Raw genomic sequence first — 19,551 nt, forward strand, 5'->3', positions numbered from 1 at the left:
TGAGCATTTTTAATTTTATTGCTTAAATCGCATTTTCTCGGCGAGCTGAGCACTTTTTCTGAATTGTGCCGCTCCCGTCACTCTGGTTAGGTTGGCATGGAAAAAAACGCTCTCGGGTGCTTTAGAGTGCCGAGTTTATCACCGCGCATGAAGAAATGACCACCTCCAACGTTTGGTTTATGTTTTATAAGCATTTTTAATTTTATTGCTTAAATCGCATTTTCTCGGCGAGCTGAGCGCTTTTTCTGAATTGTGCCGCTCCCGTCACTCTGGTTAGGTTGGCATCGAATAAAACGCTCTCGGGTGCTTTAGAGTGCCGAGTTTATCACTGCGCATGAAGAAATGACCACCTCCAACGTTTGGTTTATGTTTTATAAGCATTTTTAATTTTATTGCTTAAATCGCATTTTCTCGGCGAGCTGAGCACTTTTTCTGAATTGTGCCGCTCCCGTCACTCTGGTTAGGTTGGCATGGAAAAAAACGCTCTCGGGTGCTTTAGAGTGCCGAGTTTATTACTGCGTAATAAGAAATGACCATCTACAACGTTTGGTTTATGTTTTATAAGCATTTTTAATTTTATTGCTTAAATCGCATTTTCTCGGCGAGCTGAGCACTTTTTCTGAATTGTGCCGCTCCCGTCACTCTGGTTAGGTTGGCATGGAAAAAAACGCTCTCGGGTGCTTTAGAGTGCCGAGTTTATCACTGTGCATGAAGAAATGACCACCTCCAACGTTTGGTTTATGTTTTATAAGCATTTTTAATTTTATTGCTTAAATCGCATTTTCTCGGCGAGCTGAGCACTTTTTCTGAATTGTGCCGCTCCCGTCACTCTGGTTAGGTTGGCATCGAAAAAAACGCTCTCGGGTGCTTTAGAGTGCCGAGTTTATCACTGCGCATGAAGAAATGACCACCTCCAACGTTTGGTTTATGTTTTATAAGCATTTTTAATTTTATTGCTTAAATCGCATTTTCTCGGCGAGCTGAGCACTTTTTCTGAATTGTGCCGCTCCCGTCACTCTGGTTAGGTTGGCATCGAAAAAAACGCTCTCGGGTGCTTTAGAGTGCCGAGTTTATTACTGCGTAATAAGAAATGACCATCTACAACGTTTGGTTTATGTTTTATAAGCATTTTTAATTTTATTGCTTAAATCGCATTTTCTCGGCGAGCTGAGCACTTTTTCTGAATTGTGCCGCTCCCGTCACTCTGTTTAGGTTGGCATGGAAAAAAACGCTCTCGGGTGCTTTAGAGTGCCGAGTTTATCACTGCGCATGAAGAAAAGACCACCTCCAACGTTTGGTTTATGTTTTATAAGCATTTTTAATTTTATTGCTTAAATCGCATTTTCTCGGCGAGCTGAGCGCTTTTTCTGTATTGTGCCGCTCCCGTCACTCTGGTTAGGTTGGCATCGAAAAAAACGCTCTCGGGTGCTTTAGAGTGCCGAGTTTATTACTGCGTAATAAGAAATGACCATTTACAACGTTTGGTTTATGTTTTGTAAGCATTTTTAATTTTATTGCTTAAATCGCAGTTTCTCGGCGAGCTGAGCACTTTTTCTGAATTGTGCCGCTCCCGTCACTCTGGTTAGGTTGGCATCGAAAAAAACGCTCTCGGGTGCTTTAGAGTGCCGAGTTTATCACTGTGCATGAAGAAATGACCACCTCCAACGTTTGGTTTATGTTTTATAAGCATTTTTAATTTTATTGCTTAAATCGCATTTTCTCGGCGAGCTGAGCGCTTTTTCTGAATTGTGCCGCTCCCGTCACTCTGGTTAGGTTGGCATCGAAAAAAACGCTCCCGGGTGCTTTAGAGTGCCGAGTTTATTACTGCGTAATAAGAAATGACCATCTACAACGTTTGGTTTATGTTTTATAAGCATTTATAATTTTATTGCTTAAATCGCATTTTCTCGGCGAGCTGAGCACTTTTTCTGAATTGTGCCGCTCCCGTCACTCTGGTTAGGTTGGCATCGAAAAAAACGCTCTCGGGTGCTTTAGAGTGCGGAGTTTATCACTGCGCATGAAGAAATGACCACCTCCAACGTTTGGTTTATGTTTTATAAGCATTTTAAATTTTATTGCTTAAATCGCATTTTCTCGGCGAGCTGAGCACTTTTTCTGAATTGTGCCGCTCCCGTCACTCTGGTTAGGTTGGCATCGAAAAAAACGCTCTCGGGTGCTTTAGAGTGCCGAGTTTATCACTGCGCATGAAGAAATGACCACCTCCAACGTTTGGTTTATGTTTTATAAGCATTTTTAATTTTATTGCTTAAATCGCATTTTCTCGGCGAGCTGAGCACTTTTTCTGAATTGTGCCGCTCCCGTCACTCTGGTTAGGTTGGTACCGAAAAAAACGCTCTCGGGTGCTTTAGAGTGCCGAGTTTATCACTGTGCATGAAGAAATGACCACCTCCAACGTTTGGTTTATGTTTTATAAGCATTTTTAATTTTATTGCTTAAATCGCATTTTCTCGGCGAGCTGAGCGCTTTTTCTGAATTGTGCCGCTCCCGTCACTCTGGTTAGGTTGGCATCGAAAAAAACGCTCTCGGGTGCTTTAGAGTGCCGAGTTTATCACTGCGCATGAAGAAATGACCACCTCCAACGTTTGGTTTATGTTTTATAAGCATTTTTAATTTTATTGCTTAAATCGCATTTTCTCGGCGAGCTGAGCACTTTTTCTGAATTGTGCCGCTCCCGTCACTCTGGTTAGGTTGGCATGGAAAAAAACGCTCTCGGGTGCTTTAGAGTGCCGAGTTTATCACTGCACATGAAGAAATGACCACCTCCAACGTTTGGTTTATGTTTTATAAGCATTTTAATTGTATTGCTTAAATCGCATTTTCTCGGCGAGCTGAGCACTTTTTCTGAATTGTGCCGCTCCCGTCACTCTGGTTAGGTTGGCATGGAAAAAAACGCTCTCGGGTGCTTTAGAGTGCCGAGTTTATTACTGCGTAATAAGAAATGACCATCTACAACGTTTGGTTTATGTTTTGTAAGCATTTTTAATGTTATTGCTTAAATCGCAGTTTCTCGGCGAGCTGAGCACTTTTTCTGAATTGTGCCGCTCCCGTCACTCTGGTTAGGTTGGCATCGAAAAAAACGCTCTCGGGTGCTTTAGAGTGCCGAGTTTATCACTGTGCATGAAGAAATGACCACCTCCAACGTTTGGTTTATGTTTTATAAGCATTTTTAATTTTATTGCTTAAATCGCATTTTCTCGGCGAGCTGAGCGCTTTTTCTGAATTGTGCCGCTCCCGTCACTCTGGTTAGGTTGGCATCGAAAAAAACGCTCCCGGGTGCTTTAGAGTGCCGAGTTTATTACTGCGTAATAAGAAATGACCATCTACAACGTTTGGTTTATGTTTTATAAGCATTTATAATTTTATTGCTTAAATCGCATTTTCTCGGCGAGCTGAGCACTTTTTCTGAATTGTGCCGCTCCCGTCACTCTGGTTAGGTTGGCATCGAAAAAAACGCTCTCGGGTGCTTTAGAGTGCCGAGTTTATCACTGCGCATGAAGAAATGACCACCTCCAACGTTTGGTTTATGTTTTATAAGCATTTTTAATTTTATTGCTTAAATCGCATTTTCTCGGCGAGCTGAGCGCTTTTTCTGAATTGTGCCGCTCCCGTCACTCTGGTTAGCTTGGCATCGACAAAAAACGCTCTCGGGTGCTTTAGAGTGCCGAGTTTATCACTGCGCATGAAGAAATGACCACCTCCAACGTTTGGTTTATGTTTTATAAGCATTTTTAATTTTATTGCTTAAATCGCATTTTCTCGGCGAGCTGAACGCTTTTTCTGAATTGTGCCGCTCCCGTCACTCTGGTTAGGTTGGCATCGAAAAAAACGCTCTCGGGTGCTTTAGAGTGCCGAGTTTATTACTGCGTAATAAGAAATGACCATCTACAACGTTTGGTTTATGTTTTATAAGCATTTTTAATTTTATTGCTTAAATCGCATTTTCTCGGCGAGCTGAGCACTTTTTCTGAATTGTGCCGCTCCCGTCACTCTGGTTAGGTTGGCATGGAAAAAAACGCTCTCGGGTGCTTTAGAGTGCCGAGTTTATCACTGCGCATGAAGAAATGACCACCTCCAACGTTTGGTTTATGTTTTATAAGCATTTTTAATTTTATTGCTTAAATCGCATTTTCTCGGCTAGCTGAGCACTTTTTCTGAATTGTGCCGCTCCCGTCACTCTGGTTAGGTTGGCATGGAAAAAAACGCTCTCGGGTGCTTTAGAGTGCCGAGTTTATCACTGCGCATGAAGAAATGGCCACCTCCAACGTTTGGTTTATGTTTTATAAGCATTTTTAATTTTATTGCTTAAATCGCATTTTCTCGGCGAGCTGAGCACTTTTTCTGAATTGTGCCGCTCCCGTCACTCTGGTTAGGTTGGCATGGAAAAAAACGCTCTCGGGTGCTTTAGAGTGCCGAGTTTATCACTGCGCATGAAGAAATGACCACCTCCAACGTTTGGTTTATGTTTTATAAGCATTTTTAATTTTATTGCTTAAATCGCATTTTCTCGGCGAGCTGAGCACTTTTTCTGAATTGTGCCGCTCCCGTCACTCTGGTTAGGTTGGCATGGAAAAAAACGCTCTCGGGTGCTTTAGAGTGCCGAGTTTATCACTGCGCATGAAGAAATGGCCACCTCCAACGTTTGGTTTATGTTTTATAAGCATTTTTAATTTTATTGCTTAAATCGCATTTTCTCGGCGAGCTGAGCACTTTTTCTGAATTGTGCCGCTCCCGTCACTCTGGTTAGGTTGGCATGGAAAAAAACGCTCTCGGGTGCTTTAGAGTGCCGAGTTTATCACTGCGCATGAAGAAATGGCCACCTCCAACGTTTGGTTTATGTTTTATAAGCATTTTTAATTTTATTGCTTAAATCGCATTTTCTCGGCGAGCTGAGCACTTTTTCTGAATTGTGCCGCTCCCGTCACTCTGGTTAGGTTGGCATGGAAAAAAACGCTCTCGGGTGCTTTAGAGTGCCGAGTTTATCACTGCGCATGAAGAAATGACCACCTCCAACGTTTGGTTTATGTTTTATAAGCATTTTTAATTTTATTGCTTAAATCGCATTTTCTCGGCGAGCTGAGCACTTTTTCTGAATTGTGCCGCTCCCGTCACTCTGGTTAGGTTGGCATCGAAAAAAACGCTCTCGGGTGCTTTAGAGTGCCGAGTTTATCACCGCGCATGAAGAAATGACCACCTCCAACGTTTGGTTTATGTTTTATAAGCATTTTTAATTTTATTGCTTAAATCGCATTTTCTCGGCGAGCTGAGCGCTTTTTCAGAATTGTGCCGCTCCCGTCACTCTGGTTAGGTTGGCATCGAAAAAAACGCTCTCGGGTGCTTTAGAGTGCCGAGTTTATCACTGCGCATGAAGAAATGACCACCTCCAACGTTTGGTTTATGTTTTATAAGCATTTTTAATTTTATTGCTTAAATCGCATTTTCTCGGCGAGCTGAGCACTTTTTCTGAATTGTGCCGCTCCCGTAACTCTGGTTAGGTTGGCATCAAATAAAACGCTCTCGGGTGCTTTAGAGTGCCGAGTTTATCACTGCGCATGAAGAAATGACCACCTCCAACGTTTGGTTTATGTTTTATAAGCATTTTTAATTTTATTGCTTAAATCGCATTTTCTCGGCGAGCTGAGCACTTTTTCTGAATTGTGCCGCTCCCGTCACTCTGGTTAGGTTGGCATGGAAAAAAACGCTCTCGGGTGCTTTAGAGTGCCGAGTTTATCACTGCGCATGAAGAAATGACCACCTCCAACGTTTGGTTTATGTTTTATAAGCATTTTTAATTTTATTGCTTAAATCGCATTTTCTCGGCGAGCTGAGCACTTTTTCTGAATTTTGCCGCTCCCGTCACTCTGGTTAGGTTGGCATGGAAAAAAACGCTCTCGGGTGCTTTAGAGTGCCGAGTTTATTACTGCGTAATAAGAAATGACCATCTACAACGTTTGGTTTATGTTTTATAAGCATTTTAAATTTTATTGCTTAAATTGCATTTTCTCGGCGAGCTGAGCACTTTTTCTGAATTGTGCCGCTCCCGTCACTCTGGTTAGGTTGGCATCGAAAAAAACGCTCTCGGGTGCTTTAGAGTGCCGAGTTTATCACTGCGCATGAAGAAATGACCACCTCCAACGTTTGGTTTATGTTTTATAAGCATTTTTAATTTTATTGCTTAAATCGCATTTTCTCGGCGAGCTGAGCACTTTTTCTGAATTGTGCCGCTCCCGTCACTCTGGTTAGGTTGGCATCGAAAAAAACGCTCTCGGGTGCTTTAGAGTGCCGAGTTTATCACTGCGCATGAAGAAATGACCACCTCCAACGTTTGGTTTATGTTTTATAAGCATTTTTAATTTTATTGCTTAAATCGCATTTTCTCGGCGAGCTGAGCACTTTTTCTGAATTGTGCCGCTCCCGTCACTCTGGTTAGGTTGGCATGGAAAAAAACGCTCTCGGGTGCTTTAGAGTGCCGAGTTTATCACTGCACATGAAGAAATGACCACCTCCAACGTTTGGTTTATGTTTTATAAGCATTTTTAATTGTATTGCTTAAATCGCATTTTCTCGGCGAGCTGAGCACTTTTTCTGAATTGTGCCGCTCCCGTCACTCTGGTTAGGTTGGCATGGAAAAAAAACGCTCTCGGGTGCTTTAGAGTGCCGAGTTTATTACTGCGTAATAAGAAATGACCATCTACAACGTTTGGTTTATGTTTTATAAGCATTTTTAATTTTATTGCTTAAATCGCATTTTCTCGGCGAGCTGAGCACTTTTTCTGAATTGTGCCGCTCCCGTCACTCTGGTTAGGTTGGCATCGAAAAAAACGCTCTCGGGTGCTTTAGAGTGCCGAGTTTATCACTGCGCATGAAGAAATGACCACCTCCAACGTTTGGTTTATGTTTTATAAGCATTTTTAATTTTATTGCTTAAATCGCATTTTCTCGGCGAGCTGAGCACTTTTTCTGAATTGTGCCGCTCCCGTCACTCTGGTTAGGTTGGCATGGAAAAAAACGCTCTCGGGTGCTTTAGAGTGCCGAGTTTATCACCGCGCATGAAGAAATGACCACCTCCAACGTTTGGTTTATGTTTTATAAGCATTTTTAATTTTATTGCTTAAATCGCATTTTCTCGGCGAGCTGAGCGCTTTTTCTGAATTGTGCCGCTCCCGTCACTCTGGTTAGGTTGGCATCGAATAAAACGCTCTCGGGTGCTTTAGAGTGCCGAGTTTATCACTGCGCATGAAGAAATGACCACCTCCAACGTTTGGTTTATGTTTTATAAGCATTTTTAATTTTATTGCTTAAATCGCATTTTCTCGGCGAGATGAGCACTTTTTCTGAATTGTGCCGCTCCCGTCACTCTGGTTAGGTTGGCATGGAAAAAAACGCTCTCGGGTGCTTTAGAGTGCCGAGTTTATTACTGCGTAATAAGAAATGACCATCTACAACGTTTGGTTTATGTTTTATAAGCATTTTTAATTTTATTGCTTAAATCGCATTTTCTCGGCGAGCTGAGCACTTTTTCTGAATTGTGCCGCTCCCGTCACTCTGGTTAGGTTGGCATGGAAAAAAACGCTCTCGGGTGCTTTAGAGTGCCGAGTTTATCACTGTGCATGAAGAAATGACCACCTCCAACGTTTGGTTTATGTTTTATAAGCATTTTTAATTTTATTGCTTAAATCGCATTTTCTCGGCGAGCTGAGCACTTTTTCTGAATTGTGCCGCTCCCGTCACTCTGGTTAGGTTGGCATCGAAAAAAACGCTCTCGGGTGCTTTAGAGTGCCGAGTTTATCACTGCGCATGAAGAAATGACCACCTCCAACGTTTGGTTTATGTTTTATAAGCATTTTTAATTTTATTGCTTAAATCGCATTTTCTCGGCGAGCTGAGCACTTTTTCTGAATTGTGCCGCTCCCGTCACTCTGGTTAGGTTGGCATCGAAAAAAACGCTCTCGGGTGCTTTAGAGTGCCGAGTTTATTACTGCGTAATAAGAAATGACCATCTACAACGTTTGGTTTATGTTTTATAAGCATTTTTAATTTTATTGCTTAAATCGCATTTTCTCGGCGAGCTGAGCACTTTTTCTGAATTGTGCCGCTCCCGTCACTCTGTTTAGGTTGGCATGGAAAAAAACGCTCTCGGGTGCTTTAGAGTGCCGAGTTTATCACTGCGCATGAAGAAAAGACCACCTCCAACGTTTGGTTTATGTTTTATAAGCATTTTTAATTTTATTGCTTAAATTGCATTTTCTCGGCGAGCTGAGCGCTTTTTCTGTATTGTGCCGCTCCCGTCACTCTGGTTAGGTTGGCATCGAAAAAAACGCTCTCGGGTGCTTTAGAGTGCCGAGTTTATTACTGCGTAATAAGAAATGACCATTTACAACGTTTGGTTTATGTTTTGTAAGCATTTTTAATTTTATTGCTTAAATCGCAGTTTCTCGGCGAGCTGAGCACTTTTTCTGAATTGTGCCGCTCCCGTCACTCTGGTTAGGTTGGCATCGAAAAAAACGCTCTCGGGTGCTTTAGAGTGCCGAGTTTATCACTGCGCATGAAGAAATGACCACCTCCAACGTTTAGTTTATGTTTTATAAGCATTTTTAATTTTATTGCTTAAATCGCATTTTCTCGGCGAGCTGAGCGCTTTTTCTGAATTGTGCCGCTCCCGTCACTCTGGTTAGGTTGGCATCGAAAAAAACGCTCTCGGGTGCTTTAGAGTGCCGAGTTATTCACTGCGCATGAAGAAATGACCACCTCCAATGTTTGGTTTATGTTTAATAAGCATTTTTAATTGTATTGCTTAAATCGCATTTTCTCGGCGAGCTGAGCGCTTTTTCTGAATTGTGCCGCTCCCGTCACTCTGGTTAGGTTGGCATCGAAAAAAACGCTCTCGGGTGCTCTAGAGTGCCGAGTTTATTACTGCGCATTAAGAAATGACCACCTCCAACGTTTGGTTTATGTTTTATAAGCATTTTTAATTTTATTGCTTAAATCGCATTTTCTCGGCGAGCTGAGCGCTTTTTCTGAATTGTGCCGCTCCCGTCACTCTGGTTAGGATGGCATCGAAAAAAACGCTCTCGGGTGCTTTAGAGTGCCGAGTTTATTACTGCGCATTAAGAAATACCACCTCCAACGTTTGGTCTATGTTTTATAAGCATTTTTAATTTTATTGCTTAAATCGCATTTTCTCGGTGAGCTGAGCACTTTTTCTGAATTGGGCCGCTCCCGTCACTCTGGTTAGGTTGGCATCGAAAAAAACGCTCTCGGGTGCTTTAGAGTGCCGAGTTTATTACTGCGCATTAAGAAATGACCACCTCCAACGTTTGGTTTATGTTTTATAAGCATTTTTAATTTTATTGCTTAAATCGCATTTTCTCGGCGAGCTGAGCACTTTTTCTGAATTGTGCCGCTCCCGTCACTCTGGTTAGGTTGGCATCGAAAAAAACGCTCTCGGGTGCTTTAGAGTGCCGAGTTTAATGACCACCTCCAACGTTTGGTTTATGTTTTATAAGCATTTTTAATTTTATTGCTTAAATCGCATTTTCTCGGCGAGCTGAGCACTTTTTCTGAATTGTGCCGCTCCCGTCACTCTGGTTAGCTTGGCATCGAAAAAAACGCTCTCGGGTGCTTTAGAGTGCCGAGTTATTCACTGCGCATGAAGAAATGACCACCTCCAACGTTTGGTTTATGTTTAATAAGCATTTTTAATTTTATTGCTTGAATCGCATTTTCTCGGCGAGCTGAGCACTTTTTCTGAATTGTGCCGCTCCCGTCACTCTGGTTAGGTTGGCATCGAAAAAAACGCTCTCGGGTGCTTTAGAGTGCCGAGTTTATCACTGCGCATGAAGAAATGACCACCTCCAACGTTTGGTTTATGTTTTATAAGCATTTTTAATTTTATTGCTTAAATCGCATTTTCTCGGCGAGCTGAGCACTTTTTCTGAATTGTGCCGCTCCCGTCACTCTGGTTAGGTTGGCATCGAAAAAAACGCTCTCGGGTGCTTTAGAGTGCCGAGTTTATCACTGCGCATGAAGAAATGACCACCTCCAACGTTTGGTTTATGTTTTATAAGCATTTTTAATTTTATTGCTTAAATCGCATTTTCTCGGCGAGCTGAGCGCTTTTTCTGAATTGTGCCGCTCCCGTCACTCTGGTTAGGTTGGCATCGAAAAAAACGCTCTCGGGTGCTTTAGAGTGCCGAGTTTATTACTGCGCATTAAGAAATGACCACCTCCAACGTTTGGTTTATGTTTTATAAGCATTTTTAATTTTATTGCTTAAATCGCATTTTCTCGGCGAGCTGAGCACTTTTTCTGAATTGTGCCGCTCCCGTCACTCTGGTTAGGTTGGCATCGAAAAAAACGCTCTCGGGTGCTTTAGAGTGCCGAGTTTATCACTGCGCATGAAGAAATGACCACCTCCAACGTTTGGTTTATGTTTTATAAGCATTTTTAATTTTATTGCTTAAATCGCATTTTCTCGGCGAGCTGAGCGCTTTTTCTGAATTGTGCCGCTCCCGTAACTCTGGTTAGGTTGGCATCGAAAAAAACGCTATCGGGTGCTTTAGAGTGCCGAGTTATTCACTGCGCATGAAGAAATGACCACTTCCAACGTTTGGTTTATGTTTTATAAGCATTTTTAATTTTATTGCTTAAATCGCATTTTCTCGGCGAGCTGAGCACTTTTTCTGAATTGTGCCGCTCCCGTCACTCTGGTTAGGTTGGCATCGAAAAAAACGCTCTCGGGTGCTTTAGAGTGCCGAGTTATTCACTGCGCATGAAGAAATGACCACCTCCAACGTTTGGTTTATGTTTTATAAGCATTTTTAATTTTATTGCTTAAATCGCATTTTCTCGGCGAGCTGAGCGCTTTTTCTGAATTTTGCCGCTCCCGTCACTCTGGTTAGGTTGGCATCGAAAAAAACGCTCTCGGGTGCTTCAGAGTGCCGAGTTATTCACTGCGCATGAAGAAATAACCACCTCCAACGTTTGGTTTATGTTTAATAAGCATTTTTAATTTTATTGCTTAAATCGCATTTTCTCGGCGAGCTGAGCGCTTTTTCTGAATTGTGCCGCTCCCGTCACTCTGGTTAGGTTGGCATCGAAAAAAACGCTCTCGGGTGCTTTAGAGTGCCGAGTTTATTACTGCGCATTAAGAAATGACCACCTCCAACGTTTGGTTTATGTTTTATAAGCATTTTTAATTTTATTGCTTAAATCGCATTTTCTCGGCGAGCTGAGCGCTTTTTCTGAATTGTGCCGCTCCCGTAACTCTGGTTAGGTTGGCATCGAAAAAAACGCTCTCGGGAGCTTTAGAGTGCCGAGTTTATCACTGCGCATGAAGAAATGACCACTTCCAACGTTTGGTTTATGTTTTATAAGCATTTTTAATTTTATTGCTTAAATCGCATTTTCTCGGCGAGCTGAGCACTTTTTCTGAATTGTGCCGCTCCCGTCACTCTGGTTAGGTTGGCATCGAAAAAAACGCTCTCGGGTGCTCTAGAGTGCCGAGTTTATTACTGCGCATTAAGAAATGACCACCTCCAACGTTTGGTTTATGTTTTATAAGCATTTTTAATTTTATTGCTTAAATCGCATTTTCTCGGCGAGCTGAGCGCTTTTTCTGAATTGTGCCTGTCCCGTCACTCTGGTTAGGTTGGCATCGAAAACAACGCTCTCGGGTGCTTTAGAGTGCCGAGTTATTCACTGCGCATGAAGAAATGACCACCTCCAACGTTTGGTTTATGTTTAATAAGCATTTTTAATTTTATTGCTTAAATCGCATTTTCTCGGCGAGCTGAGCGCTTTTTCTGAATTGTGCCGCTCCCGTCACTCTGGTTAGGTTGGCATCGAAAAAAACGCTCTCGGGTGCTTTAGAGTGCCGAGTTATTCACTGCGCATGAAGAAATGACAACCTCCAACGTTTGGTTTATGTTTAATAAGCATTTTTAATTTTATTGCTTAAATCGCATTTTCTCGGCGAGCTGAGCACTTTTTCTGAATTGTGCCGCTCCCGTCACTCTGGTTAGGTTGGCATCGAAAAAAACGCTCTCGGGTGCTTTAGAGTACCGAGTTTATTACTGCGCATTAAGAAATGACCACCTCCAACGTTTGGTTTATGTTTTATAAGCATTTTTAATTTTATTGCTTAAATCGCATTTTCTCGGCGAGCTGAGCGCTTTTTCTGAATTGTGCCGCTCCCGTCACTCTGGTTAGGTTGGCATCGAAAAAAACGCTCTCGGGTGCTTTAGAGTGCCGAGTTTATTACTGCGCATTAAGAAATGACCACCTCCAACGTTTGGTTTATGTTTTATAAGCATTTTTAATTTTATTGCTTAAATCGCATTTTCTCGGCGAGCTGAGCACTTTTTCTGAATTGTGCCGCTCCCGTCACTCTGGTTAGGTTGGCATCGAAAAAAACGCTCTCGGGTGCTTTAGAGTGCCGAGTTATTCACTGCGCATGGAGAAATGACCACCTCCAACGTTTGGTTTATGTTTTATAAGCATTTTTAATTTTATTGCTTAAATCGCATTTTCTCGGCGAGCTGAGCACTTTTTCTGAATTGTGCCGCTCCCGTCACTCTGGTTAGGTTGGCATCGAAAAAAACGCTCTCGGGTGCTTTAGAGTGCCGAGTTTATCACTGCGCATGAAGAAATGACCACCTCCAAAGTTTGGTTTATGTTTTATAAGCATTTTTAATTTTATTGCTTAAATCGCATTTTCTCGGCGAGCTGAGCGCTTTTTCTGAATTGTGCCGCTCCTTTAACTCTGGTTAGGTTGGCATCGAAAAAAACGCTCTCGGGTGCTTTAGAGTGCCGAGTTTATTACTGCGCATTAGGAAATGACCACCTCCAACGTTTGGTTTATGTTTTATAAGCATTTTTAATTTTATTGCTTAAATCGCATTTTCTCGGCGAGCTGAGCACTTTTTCTGAATTGTGCCGCTCCCGTCACTCTGGTTAGGTTGGCATCGAAAAAAACGCTCTCGGGTGCTTTAGAGTGCCGAGTTATTCACTGCGCATGAAGAAATGACCACCTCCAACGTTTGGTTTATGTTTTATAAGCATTTTTAATTTTATTGCTTAAATCGCATTTTCTCGGCGAGCTGAGCACTTTTTCTGAATTGTGCCGCTCCCGTCACTCTGGTTAGGTTGGCATCGAGAAAAACGCTCTCGGGTGCTTTAGAGTGCCGAGTTTATCACTGCGCATGAAGAAATGACCACCTCCAACGTTTGGTTTATGTTTTATAAGCATTTTTAATTTTATTGCTTAAATCGCATTTTCTCGGCGAGCTGAGCGCTTTTTCTGAATTGTGCCGCTCCCGTCACTCTGGTTAGGTTGGCATCGAAAAAAACGCTCTCGGGTGCTTTAGAGTGCCGAGTTATTCACTGCGCATGAAGAAATGACCACCTCCAATGTTTGGTTTATGTTTAATAAGCATTTTTAATTTTATTGCTTAAATCGCATTTTCTCGGCGAGCTGAGCGCTTTTTCTGAATTGTGCCGCTCCCGTCACTCTGGTTAGGTTGGCATCGAAAAAAACGCTCTCGGGTGCTTTAGAGTGCCGAGTTATTCACTGCGCATGAAGAAATGACCACCTCCAACGTTTGGTTTATGTTTAATAAGCATTTTTAATTTTATTGCTTAAATCGCATTTTCTCGGCGAGCTGAGCACTTTTTCTGAATTGTGCCGCTCCCGTCACTCTGGTTAGGTTGGCATCGAAAAAAACGCTCTCGGGTGCTTTAGAGTGCCGAGTTTATTACTGCGCATTAAGAAATGACCACCTCCAACGTTTGGTTTATGTTTTATAAGCATTTTTAATTTTATTGCTTAAATCGCATTTTCTCGGCGAGCTGAGCACTTTTTCTGAATTGTGCCGCTCCCGTCACTCTGGTTAGGTTGGCATCGAAAACAACGCTCTCGGGTGCTTTAGAGTGCCGAGTTATTCACTGCGCATGAAGAAATGACCACCTCCAACGTTTGGTTTATGTTTAATAAGCATTTTTAATTTTATTGCTTAAATCGCATTTTCTCGGCGAGCTGAGCGCTTTTTCTGAATTGTGCCGCTCCCGTCACTCTGGTTAGGTTGGCATCGAAAAAAACGCTCTCGGGTGCTTTAGAGTGCCGAGTTTATTACTGCGCATTAGTAAATGACCACCTCCAACGTTTGGTTTATGTTTTATAAGCATTTTTAATTTTATTGCTTAAATCGCATTTTCTCGGCGAGCTGAGCGCTTTTTCTGAATTGTGCCGCTCCCGTCACTCTGGTTAGGTTGGCATCGAAAAAAACGCTCTCGGGTGCTTTAGAGTGCCGAGTTTATTACTGCGCATTAAGAAATGACCACCTCCAACGTTTGGTCTATGTTTTATAAGCATTTTTAATTTTATTGCTTAAATCGCATTTTCTCGGCGAGCTGAGCACTTTTTCTGAATTGTGCCGCTCCCGTCACTCTGGTTAGGTTGGCATCGAAAAAAACGCTCTCGGGTGCTTTAGAGTGCCGAGTTTATTACTGCGCATTAAGAAATGACCACCTCCAACGTTTGGTTTATGTTTTATAAGCATTTTTAATTTTATTGCTTAAATCGCATTTTCTCGGCGAGCTGAGCACTTTTTCTGAATTGTGCCGCTCCCGTCACTCTGGTTAGGTTGGCATCGAAAAAAACGCTCTCGGGTGCTTTAGAGTGCCGAGTTTATTACTGCGCATTAAGAAATGACCACCTCCAACGTTTGGTTTATGTTTTATAAGCATTTTTAATTTTATTGCTTAAATCGCATTTTCTCGGCGAGCTGAGCACTTTTTCTGAATAGTGCCGCTCCCGTCACTCTGGTTAGGTTGGCATCGAAAAAAACGCTCTCGGGTGCTTTAGAGTGCCGAGTTATTCACTGCGCATGAAGAAATGACCACCTCCAACGTTTGGTTCATGTTTAATAAGCATTTTTAATTTTATTGCTTGAATCGCATTTTCTCGGCGAGCTGAGCACTTTTTCTGAATTGTGCCGCTCCCGTCACTCTGGTTAGGTTGGCATCGAAAAAAACGCTCTCGGGTGCTTTAGAGTGCCGAGTTTATCACTGCGCATGAAGAAATGACCACCTCCATCGTTTGGTTTATGTTTTATAAGCATTTTTAATTTTATTGCTTAAATCGCATTTTCTCGGCGAGCTGAGCGCTTTTTCTGAATTGTGCCGCTCCCGTCACTCTGGTTAGGTTGGCATCGAAAAAAACGCTCTCGGGTGCTTTAGAGTGCCGAGTTTATCACTGCGCATGAAGAAATGACCACCTCCAACGTTTGGTTTATGTTTTATAAGCATTTTTAATTTTATTGCTTAAATCGCATTTTCTCGGCGAGCTGAGCACTTTTTCTGAATTGTGCCGCTCCCGTCACTCTGGTTAGGTTGGCATCGAAAAAAACGCTGTCGGGTGCTTTAGAGTGCCGAGTTTATCACTGCGCATGAAGAAATGACCACCTCCAACGTTTGGTTTATGTTTTATAAGCATTTTTAATTTTATTGCTTAAATCGCATTTTCTCGGCGAGCTGAGCGCTTTTTCTGAATTGTGCCTGTCCCGTCACTCTGGTTAGGTTGGCATCGAAAAAAACGCTCTCGGGTGCTTTAGAGTGCCGAGTTATTCACTGCGCATGGAGAAATGACCACCTCCAACGTTTGGTTTATGTTTTATAAGCATTTTTAATTTTATTGCTTAAATCGCATTTTCTCGGCGAGCTGAGCACTTTTTCTGAATTGTGCCGCTCCCGTCACTCTGGTTAGGTTGGCATCGAAAAAAACGCTCTCGGGTGCTTTAGAGTGCCGAGTTATTCACTGCGCATGAAGAAATGACCACCTCCAACGTTTGGTTTATGTTTTATAAGCATTTTTAATTTTATTGCTTAAATCGCATTTTCTCGGCGAGCTGAGCACTTTTTCTGAATTGTGCCGCTCCCGTCACTCTGGTTAGGTTGGCATCGAAAAAAACGCTCTCGGGTGCTTTAGAGTGCCGAGTTTATCACTGCGCATGAAGAAATGACCACCTCCAACGTTTGGTTTATGTTTTATAAGCATTTTTAATTTTATTGCTTAAATCGCATTTTCTCGGCGAGCTGAGCGCTTTTTCTGAATTGTGCCGCTCCCGTCACTCTGGTTAGGTTGGCATCGAAAAAAACGCTCTCGGGTGCTTTAGAGTGCCGAGTTATTCACTGCGCATGAAGAAATGACCACCTCCAATGTTTGGTTTATGTTTAATAAGCATTTTTAATTGTATTGCTTAAATCGCATTTTCTCGGCGAGCTGAGCGCTTTTTCTGAATTGTGCCGCTCCCGTCACTCTGGTTAGGTTGGCATCGAAAAAAACGCTCTCGGGTGCTCTAGAGTGCCGAGTTTATTACTGCGCATTAAGAAATGACCACCTCCAACGTTTGGTTTATGTTTTATAAGCATTTTTAATTTTATTGCTTAAATCGCATTTTCTCGGCGAGCTGAGCGCTTTTTCTGAATTGTGCCGCTCCCGTCACTCTGGTTAGGTTGGCATCGAAAAAAACGCTCTCGGGTGCTTTAGAGTGCCGAGTTTATTACTGCGCATTAAGAAATGACCACCTCCAACGTTTGGTCTATGTTTTATAAGCATTTTTAATTTTATTGCTTAAATCGCATTTTCTCGGCGAGCTGAGCACTTTTTCTGAATTGTGCCGCTCCCGTCACTCTGGTTAGGTTGGCATCGAAAAAAACGCTCTCGGGTGCTTTAGAGTGCCGAGTTTATTACTGGGCATTAAGAAATGACCACCTCCAACGTTTGGTTTATGTTTTATAAGCATTTTTAATTTTATTGCTTAAATCGCATTTTCTCGGCGAGCTGAGCACTTTTTCTGAATTGTGCCGCTCCCGTCACTCTGGTTAGGTTGGCATCGAAAAAAACGCTCTCGGGTGCTTTAGAGTGCCGAGTTTATTACTGCGCATTAAGAAATGACCACCTCCAACGTTTGGTTTATGTTTTATAAGCATTTTTAATTTTATTGCTTAAATCGCATTTTCTCGGCGAGCTGAGCACTTTTTCTGAATTGTGCCGCTCCCGTCACTCTGGTTAGCTTGGCATCGAAAAAAACGCTCTCGGGTGCTTTAGAGTGCCGAGTTATTCACTGCGCATGAAGAAATGACCACCTCCAACGTTTGGTTTATGTTTAATAAGCATTTTTAATTTTATTGCTTGAATCGCATTTTCTCGGCGAGCTGAGCACTTTTTCTGAATTGTGCCGCTCCCGTCACTCTGGTTAGGTTGGCATCGAAAAAAACGCTCTCGGGTGCTTTAGAGTGCCGAGTTTATCACTGCGCATGAAGAAATGACCACCTCCAACGTTTGGTTTATGTTTTATAAGCATTTTTAATTTTATTGCTTAAATCGCATTTTCTCGGCGAGCTGAGCACTTTTTCTGAATTGTGCCGCTCCCGTCACTCTGGTTAGGTTGGCATCGAAAAAAACGCTCTCGGGTGCTTTAGAGTGCCGAGTTTATCACTGCGCATGAAGAAATGACCACCTCCAACGTTTGGTTTATGTTTTATAAGCATTTTTAATTTTATTGCTTAAATCGCATTTTCTCGGCGAGCTGAGCGCTTTTTCTGAATTGTGCCGCTCCCGTCACTCTGGTTAGGTTGGCATCGAAAAAAACGCTCTCGGGTGCTTTAGAGTGCCGAGTTTATTACTGCGCATTAAGAAATGACCACCTCCAACGTTTGGTTTATGTTTTATAAGCATTTTTAATTTTATTGCTTAAATCGCATTTTCTCGGCGAGCTGAGCACTTTTTCTGAATTGTGCCGCTCCCGTCACTCTGGTTAGGTTGGCATCGAAAAAAACGCTCTCGGGTGCTTTAGAGTGCCGAGTTTATTACTGCGCATTAAGAAATGACCACCTCCAACGTTTGGTTTATGTTTTATAAGCATTTTTAATTTTATTGCTTAAATCGCATTTTCTCGGCGAGCTGAGCACTTTTTCTGAATTGTGCCGCTCCCGTCACTCTGGTTAGGTTGGCATCGAAAAAAACGCTATCGGGTGCTTTAGAGTGCCGAGTTATTCACTGCGCATGAAGAAATGACCACCTCCAACGTTTGGTTTATGTTTAATAAGCATTTTTAATTTTATTGCTTAAATCGCATTTTCTCGGCGAGCTGAGCACTTTTTCTGAATTGTGCCGCTCCCGTCACTCTGGTTAGGTTGGCATCGAAAAAAACGCTCTCGGGTACTTTAGAGTGCCGAGTTTATTACTGCGCATTAAGAAATGACCACCTCCAACGTTTGGTTTATGTTTTATAAGCATTTTTAATTTTATTGCTTAAATCGCATTTTCTCGGCGAGCTGAGCACTTTTTCTGAATTGTGCCGCTCCCGTCACTCTGGTTAGGTTGGCATCGAAAAAAACGCTCTCGGGTGCTTTAGAGTGCCGAGTTTATTACTGCGCATTAAGAAATGACCACCTCCAACGTTTGGTTTATGTTTTATAAGCATTTTTAATTTTATTGCTTAAATCGCATTTTCTCGGCGAGCTGAGCGCTTTTTCTGAATTTTGCCGCTCCCGTCACTCTGGTTAGGTTGGCATCGAAAAAAACGCTCTCGGGTGCTTTAGAGTGCCGAGTTTATCACTGCGCATGAAGAAATGACCACCTCCAACGTTTGGTTTATGTTTAATAAGCATTTTTAATTTTATTGCTTAAATCGCATTTTCTCGGCGAGCTGAGCACTTTTTCTGAATTGTGCCGCTCCCGTCACTCTGGTTAGGTTGGCATCGAAAAAAACGCTCTCGGGTGCTTTAGAGTGCCGACTTTATCACTGCGCATGAAGAAATGACAACCTCCAACGTTTGGTTTATGTTTTATAAGCATTTTTAATTTTATTGCTTAAATCGCATTTTCTCGGCGAGCTGAGCGCTTTTTCTGAATTGTGCCGCTCCCGTCACTCTGGTTAGGTTGGCATCGAAAAAAACGCTCACGGGTGCTTTAGAGTGCCGAGTTTATTACTGCGCATTAAGAAATGACCACCTCCAACGTTTGGTTTATGTTTTATAAGCATTTTTAATTTTATTGCTTAAATCGCATTTTCTCGGCGAGCTGAGCACTTTTTCTGAATTGTGCCGCTCCCGTCACTCTGGTTAGGTTGGCATCGAAAAAAACGCTCTCGGGTGCTTTAGAGTGCCGAGTTATTCACTGCGCATGAAGAAATGACCACCTCCAACGTTTGGTTTATGTTTTATAAGCATTTTTAATTTTATTGCTTAAATCGCATTTTCTCGGCGAGCTGAGCACTTTTTCTGAATTGTGCCGCTCCCGTCACTCTGGTTAGGTTGGCATCGAAAAAAACGCTCTCGGGTGCTTTAGAGTGCCGAGTTTATCACTGCGCATGAAGAAATGACCACCTCCAACGTTTGGTTTATGTTTTATAAGCATTTTTAATTTTATTGCTTAAATCGCATTTTCTCGGCGAGCTGAGCGCTTTTTCTGAATTGTGCCGCTCCCGTCACTCTGGTTAGGTTGGCATCGAAAAAAACGCTCTCGGGTGC

Source organism: Syngnathus typhle, unplaced genomic scaffold (assembly GCF_033458585.1).
Source record: "Syngnathus typhle isolate RoL2023-S1 ecotype Sweden unplaced genomic scaffold, RoL_Styp_1.0 HiC_scaffold_45, whole genome shotgun sequence".
NCBI classification, from domain to species: Eukaryota; Metazoa; Chordata; class Actinopteri; order Syngnathiformes; family Syngnathidae; genus Syngnathus; species Syngnathus typhle.